A 7,634-nucleotide genomic window follows, 5' to 3' on the forward strand; every position below is an offset into this window, starting at 1 on the left:
CAGCAACCATGTTGTTGGAGGATATGAACTGATAATTTAGTGAAGTATATGTAACAATTAGTGGTATTTGTATGTAACAAATAGTTATGGTTGGAGATGCAGGACAGATAGTCGGGGTGAAAATTTGGAGGTGGGATAGCAGGAGAAAGCACTGGGGAGTGAGTGGTCCTCTCCTCTGGGAATCAAGGAGTTGACTACTATGAGGTGGATGCCTCCTGGGGAAAGCAATAATCTCCATTAATTTTTAGAATGACACAAATAGTAGTGACTTCCACCAGATTTCCCTTTATACATGGGACTCTAGAGGTATAAATTGTGGCAGGGAGCAAAGGGTATATGAAAATAATGAACTAAACATACAGTGAGCTCAGGATACATAACTGGATTCCTAATCTCAAGGAAGAAAAGCGGGGCACCTGGGTGGTTCAGTTGTTAAGCATCTGCCTTTGGCTCAGGTCATGATCCTGGAGTCCCAGGATCGAGCCCGTATCGGGCTCCCTGCTCAGTGGGAAGCCTGCTTCTCCCTCTCCCACTCCCCCTGCTCGTGTTCCCTCTCTTGCTGTCTCTCTCTGTCAAATAAATAAATAAAATCTTAAAAAAAAAAAAAGCAATAGATGTCCTTAGGACATTGCCTTAAGAGAGGCAGTTCCCATAGGTGTCACCAGAGTGAAGGTTTTGGTGTCCTGGGCAAAGCTGTCTGCAGTGAAGGGGCAAAATCATCTTGGTCTTGGGCTGGGGTGATGTCATTTAAGGTGATGTCATCTTCCACAGAAAGCTCCTGGACCAAAGTGATATCATCTGGCATGTGGGACTGAGGTGACATTTCTAAGTGGGTACCCACTTGAGTTGATATGAATCTTAGCATTTGCCATGTTTTATTGAAAGTGTGGCTTTTTTGGAGGGTTGGGGCCTCTGAACTGTAAACCAGTGAAATCACCCAGACCAATAGGAATAAGACAACAGAATGTTGTGCAGCAGCACTTGACAGGTTTTTTGTTCTATGGTGGAAATTTAGCTCAAATGGGTCCCATGTCAGATTAGCAGCTACCCATGAAACAATCTATGATTAAAGGATCTCAGGAGGGTTTGTGCCCTCAATCTGGCCTCCAGTGCTTATGGCAACATAAAAAATGTATAAAGACAGGGAGAGGGGTGCCTGGTTGGTTTAGTCAGTTAAGCGCCTGCCTTTGGCTTGGGTCATGATTCCAGGGTCCTGGGATTGAGCCCCATATTAGGCTCCATGCTCATCAGGGAGTCTGCTTCTCTTTCTCCCTCTGCCCCTTCCCCCGCTTGTGCTCTTTCCCTCTCTCAAATAAATAAATCTTTAGAAAACAGGGAGAGGCATTATTAAAGGACATCATATATAATGAGTCTTTATATACATGGAGATAAGACACATTTCCCTTTTATTTTTTATTTTTTAATTTTTTTGAGTGGTGGGGGGAGGGGCAGAGGGAGAGAGAGAATCTTAAGCAGGCTCCATGCCTAGTGTGGAGCCCAACGCAGGGCTCAATCTCACAACTCTAAGATCATGACCTGAGTCAAAATCAAGACTGACTGAGTCACCCAGGTGCCCCACATTTCCCTTTTATTTTATTTTATTTTTTTAAAAGGACTTTATTATTATTTTTTTAAAGATTTTATTTATTTATTTGACAGAGAGAGACACAGGGAGAGAGGGAACACAAGCAGGGGGAGTGGGAGAGGGAGAAGCAGGCTCCCCGCGGAGCAGGGAGCCCGATGCGGGGCTCAATCCCAGGACCCTGGGACCATGACCTGAGCCGAAGGCAGACGCTTAACGACTGAGCCACCCAGGTGCCCCCACATTTCCCTTTTAAATATAAGAAACAGTGATGAGAGAAAGTTTTTTAGCGTTGGTATGAGGTATAAATTAAATTAGCCAAGGAACCTTTAATTAAGAGATTAAGTCCCAGGGCAAGAGAGAGGGCCATTTAGGCATCTATTTGTCAGACTGGTATTTGAAAAGGACTTGAGGACACCATTATGTCTCAGTTAAACGGACTATCTGGGACCTATTTGGGACATGAAAGTTCTGTTGAATGCCTTCCAAGAGCCCAGCATTGTGCATTCTGAGAAGTGAATTATGTGCCTTGGTTACTATCAGTAATGCCTAGAACTCTGAAAGAAATAAGGTGTGTCCTGGCAAGGCCTTATATTGTGGTCTTAATGTATGTAGAGCCATGTGTAATACTGATTTATATCTTGGGTGTCTGTGAGGCAACAGACTTTTTTACCCTGAAGGGAATACTTTTTAAGCAACGGACCAGTAGTCTGTAATGAATATAAAGATGGAGCCATTTGTTGGCTGGGACGTCCAATGCTAAGGTGACTGCCTGAAGTTTGCCCAAATGTATTGTCCCTTGGGTCCTATCATTTATGAAGAAAATCCTGGCTAAGGGATGGGGAACAGCAACGTTACACTGAGTTCTATCACATAAGATGGTTAGCAGTGTTATCTGTATAGTCTACAAACTCTCATTACTATTCAGTTGATCCCAAAGGCTCCTAGGAAGTGAGGGCACCAGAGGGAGGGGAGACCTCCTCCAGCACCATGGCGTCTGGCAAAGGACTGAGGACAGAGGAGTCCAGCTCTCCTGCAGGAGGCATACGTTAGCCCAGATTTGGCTCCATCCTGTCTTGAGGTCTCAGTAGCTGTGTCAAGCTTGTGAGGCACTGTTTCCATGGCCCAAAGCATAATGAGAAGCTGGGTATGGAGGGTCACAGCCTCAGGGTCTGTGAAAGCCTTTCTTTCTAGGAGAGCCCCATATATAGCCAGCCCCTGGTTGTCTTAATGGTGCATAGCATGAGGCCAAGATGAGCAGTTTCTTGCATCAGAAACTCATCATTGGATAGCTTATGGCCATCTTAAGTGGTCCACAGACTCCAGGAGGCATGAGTAGAAGTTACCAAAGCCTCTATGGTGAAGAAATTTCTGAGGGCACTAACAAGAGTGACTGTTGATTTTAACTTGGAGACTTTAAGCCATTTGTTGAAGAGAGCCCCATTTAAGGAGGGCTAATTTATCCATGGCAACATCAATTAGATAAAGTAAAATTTATAAATGAGGACTATAGAACCCCAAAAGGACTAAAACATGTTGGACTTGTATGTCTGTAATGAGTGTCAAATGAATCTCCTTGCAGGAGAATGCCATTAATGTAGTACCATACTCATGCTCCTAGAGAAAAGCAGATACAGTTAAGATTTTATTTGCAAAGTTTGTGATGACAAAGCTGTTGAGGTACCCCCTGGGTAGCCTGGAAAAGATTTATAATGTTCCTGTGGAGGCAAAGACAAACTGCAAGTGAGAGGCTATGGAAATAGGCATTAAACAGGATATGTTAGCCAAATCTGTAAGAGCCAAATATTTACCAGTTGTTGATTGAATAGAATCAGTAGTTTTAATAATACTGGATATTGAGTATGGGGCCTCTAATGGATGGGACCACAGCATTAAGGTTGTAGTAAATTCACCATGAGGCATCATTCATTCACTTTATGTACTTATGTTTTATTTATATATTTATTTATGTATTTATTTTCTTCCAGGTTTAAGGCAGGCAAAATTAGGCTGTCAAATGGAGAAGTAGCAGGGATAATCACCCCTCTATAAATTAGTTTATATAATACATTTTAATCCTTGGAAGTTCCCGTTTTAATTTATATTGGGTCATATTACTATTTTAACTAGGAGTCTATGGCATCCCATAGTATCAGGCCAATTTCCCCACCCCCAACACCACTGGCTTGTTTTGTTTTTTTTTTTTAAGATTTTATTTATTTATTTGACAGAGCGCGCACAAGCAGGGGGAGCGGAAGAGGGAGAGGCAGGTTCCCCACTGAGCAGGGAGCCTGACGTAGGGCTTAATCCCAGGACCCTAGGATCATGATCTGAGCCCGAAGGCAGACGCTTAACCAACTGAGCCATCCAGGTGCCCCTCCACTGGCTTGTTTTTAATTTAATTAGCTTCAAACTAAGTTGTTTTTTTTTTAAGATTTTATTTTATTTATTTGACAGAGAGAGACACAGCGAGAGAGGGAACAAAAGCAGGGGGAGTGGGAGAGGGAGAAGCAGGCTTCCCGAGGTGCAGGGAGCCTGATGCGGGGCTAGATCCCAGGACCCTGGGATCATGACCTGAGCCGAAGGCAGATGCTTAATGACTGAGCCACCCAGGCACCCCCCAAACTAAGTTTTTAAAGTGGAATCAACCAGAAGGTGAGAATGTAAGGGAAATGATTTTCCAACACTTCTCATGTACACTAAAATTTTAGGTTTCTTTTTTGGACTACAACAGGCTCTTTGCTGTTTACAAGGTGCGTTGGGAAAATGTCAGGTCTCCTTGTTTCTCCTTTACTCTCACACTACTACCACACTCATGAAACTTCTGACACCCAATGTGTGGGAGTTTTCCCCACTCCAAGCAATTCTGTGACACCAGCTGGGGGCCTACAATTTAACTCAATTCTGACACTATCTACCTGGAGATAGCACCAGGTCTCATAAGGGCTCAGTCTCACATGACTGTCCCCCACCCCCAGGCCCACAGATACTTCAGATAGCAATCACAAATCTAGATGACTTGTGGTTCTGACCCATCAGCTATAATGTGGAAGTTCCCAAGATGCCCTCTTAAGATTTGATTAATTTGCTAGAGTGGCTTATAGAACTCAGGAAAAAGTTTACTTGCTGTTTACCAGTTTATTATAAAAAGATATGATAAAGGATATAGATGAACATCAAGATAGAAAGATAGGACTAGGTCTGAGATGATCCCGAGTGCAGGAGCTTCTCTGTCCTGTGGGGTGTGTCACCCTCCTAGTATGTGAATGTCATCAACCTGGAAACTCTCCAAACCCCGTCCTTTGTGATTTTTATGGAGGCTTCCTTAATAGGAATGATCAATTAACAACTCCGTATCCAGCCCCTCTACCCTCTCTAGAGAGCTGGACTTCAGAGAGGCCCATATGGCAAGGAACTGGGTTACTGTCTGGCCCACAGCCAGCAAGTGACTGAGGCCCTTAGTCTAACCATGTCATCTTGCAAGCAGATCCTTCCCTAGTTGAGGATCAGATGAGACCACTGTTCTGACCAATACCTGACTACAACCTTGTAAGACCCTGAATCAGAGGACCTAGCTAAGCCCTATCTGGACTCCTGACAGAGAAACTGTAAGATAATAAATGTGTGTTGCTTTAGGCTACTAAGTCTCTGATAATTTTTTAGGTAGCACTAGATAACTAACACACCTAGGTTATTAAAGACCAGTATTCATAAATGTCACAATTCAGTGTTCCTCATTACTATCTGTTCTGTGAGGATGATGCTTTGTTTCAAGGCTAACAATTACATGTGTAATCCACATCCAAAGTCCACTCTTGTCTGCTCATCAGAATTACTAGGGATGTTTGAACCCTTAGCCAGAGCTAATCAAACAGAATCTCTGGAGCTAGAACCTGCTGGAATGTATTTTTTTAAAAATTCTCTGAAAATTATCTTGCCGAAGAGATTTATTAACTACAAAGGAAGAAATAGTACCTTTAGAGTGGAGAAATCTAAGCATCTTAACCATGTGATCAGTGGTGACATCACCAACAAGACACATCAACATCGTGTATCCTCTGGTATTATGCTCTGAGGATATATTACTTCTGTAGTATTAATGCATAACCTTAATGTAATCAGAGAAAATACGGGATCAAACCCAAACTGAGGAATATTCTACAAAATAACTGGCCAGTATTCTTAAAAAAAAAAAAAAAAAGTGTCTAAGTCATGAAAGACAAGAAAAGACTGAGGAACTGCCACAAATTGGAGGAGACAGAAGAGAAATAACAAGTAAATGCACCACAGGATCTGGAATCAGTGGCAAGGACTATAGTTTAATTACTAGTTTGTATCTATGTTAATTTCCTGGTTTTGATAATTATACTAAGTTTATATAAGACGTTAACATTAGGAGAAACTGGATGAAGACTATATAAGAACTGCTTTTGTAACTTTTTTAATAAATCAAAAATTATTTTGAAATAAAAACAAACAAAAAGCCTCTACTTGGGAGTTTCTCACAGTATTTACTTTTGCTCTTCAGAAGCACAAGTAACAACCTAGACATTTACTTTTACTTTGGTGATAGCCAAAGGACTGAGCTGGAGGAATGACCGTAGACCAGGTCAGGGTGCCATCTTATCAGAAAACAGAAACACCTGGAATGCTTCCTGCATTTTGAAACATTTACCCCCTTTATTTTGTTTTTCAAATTACAAAAGTAATATATGTTGTAACAAGTAAAACAATACAAAGATAAATAAATTAAACAACTGCTTATTTTTCCCTTCCGCCCACCAAGGTAACCAATGTTAATTAACACCTTGCTGTATATCCATCCATACTTTTCTTTGTTCACAGAAACATACATGCATATATATACACATACAGTTTTATTTTTTAAAAAATAGATTCATATACATTATTCTGCAATTTTCTCTTTTCACTTAACAATATACCATGAACATCTCCACAAATTAGCAGAGTTCTAGCTCCCCACTGAAATAATTTTAATCACACATTTGAGATATCATACTTGGTTCATTTATATATTTTTTTCTATTTGGTTTTCATTTTCCTTGACTCCCTCATAACCAACCTGCATCACCCACCTCCCCCCAACCCAATGTATACTCTTCTATACTTTTCTTCATGCACAGAAAATCATACACAAACATACATGGATACATGTTTTTCACTCAAACAGCTAGAGGAATTTTGTCACTGATTTAAAAAACAGGCTCATATTTTTACACACTTACTTGTACTTTTCTTGCTCAAGAAAACATTGTGGAATTCTGTTCAAGTCCACTAGCATAGTTTAATTTGTCCACCTTAATGGCTATATAAACATTATATGGAATGGATATACTAGTTTCTCCCCTCTTCCAATTTCCCTACTGATGGGCATTTATTTTGATTCTAGTGTTTTATTGCCAGTAGGAACAATTTTATAATAAATATACATATTCATCTGTCCTTTATGTATTGGGGTTTTACTTCTAAGAGAAGATTCCCCGAAGTGGCATAAATATTTTAAGTTATAATAGAGGTTGCCAGATTGCTTTTCAAAAGAGCTGTAATTTATGTTTCCGCCAGCAGGGTATAAGAACAACCTTTGTTGGGACAGCAAAAAGCATTCCTGCCATTTTCTGTCAGTTTGATTGCATACAGTTATCTCATTATGACTTTAATCTGTATTCCCCAACAACTACCAAGGCTATACATTTTTTGATGGTCCCACCAGCCACTTGGATTTGCTCTTTTTACAACTTGTCTATTCACATTTTCTGCCATGTTTTGCCATTGAGTTATCGCTTTCCTGTCAATCTGAAAAGCACTTCTCTGACTGGCTTTGCAAGTATTTCACCCAAAATTATAATGTATTGACTTTGTTGATGGCACCTTTTGCCATACAAAAGATCATAGTTTTACGTAGTCAATTTTTTCCTATTTTTTATTTTTATTTAAGTAGGTTCCATGTCCAGCATGGAGCCCAATGTAGGGCTTGAACTCATGAACTGAGATCAAGAGTCAGAGGCTTAATGGACTGAGCCACCCCAGCACC

This window comes from Phoca vitulina, unplaced genomic scaffold (assembly GCF_004348235.1).
Source record: "Phoca vitulina isolate PV1807 unplaced genomic scaffold, GSC_HSeal_1.0 scaffold58, whole genome shotgun sequence".
NCBI lineage: Eukaryota > Metazoa > Chordata > Mammalia > Carnivora > Phocidae > Phoca > Phoca vitulina.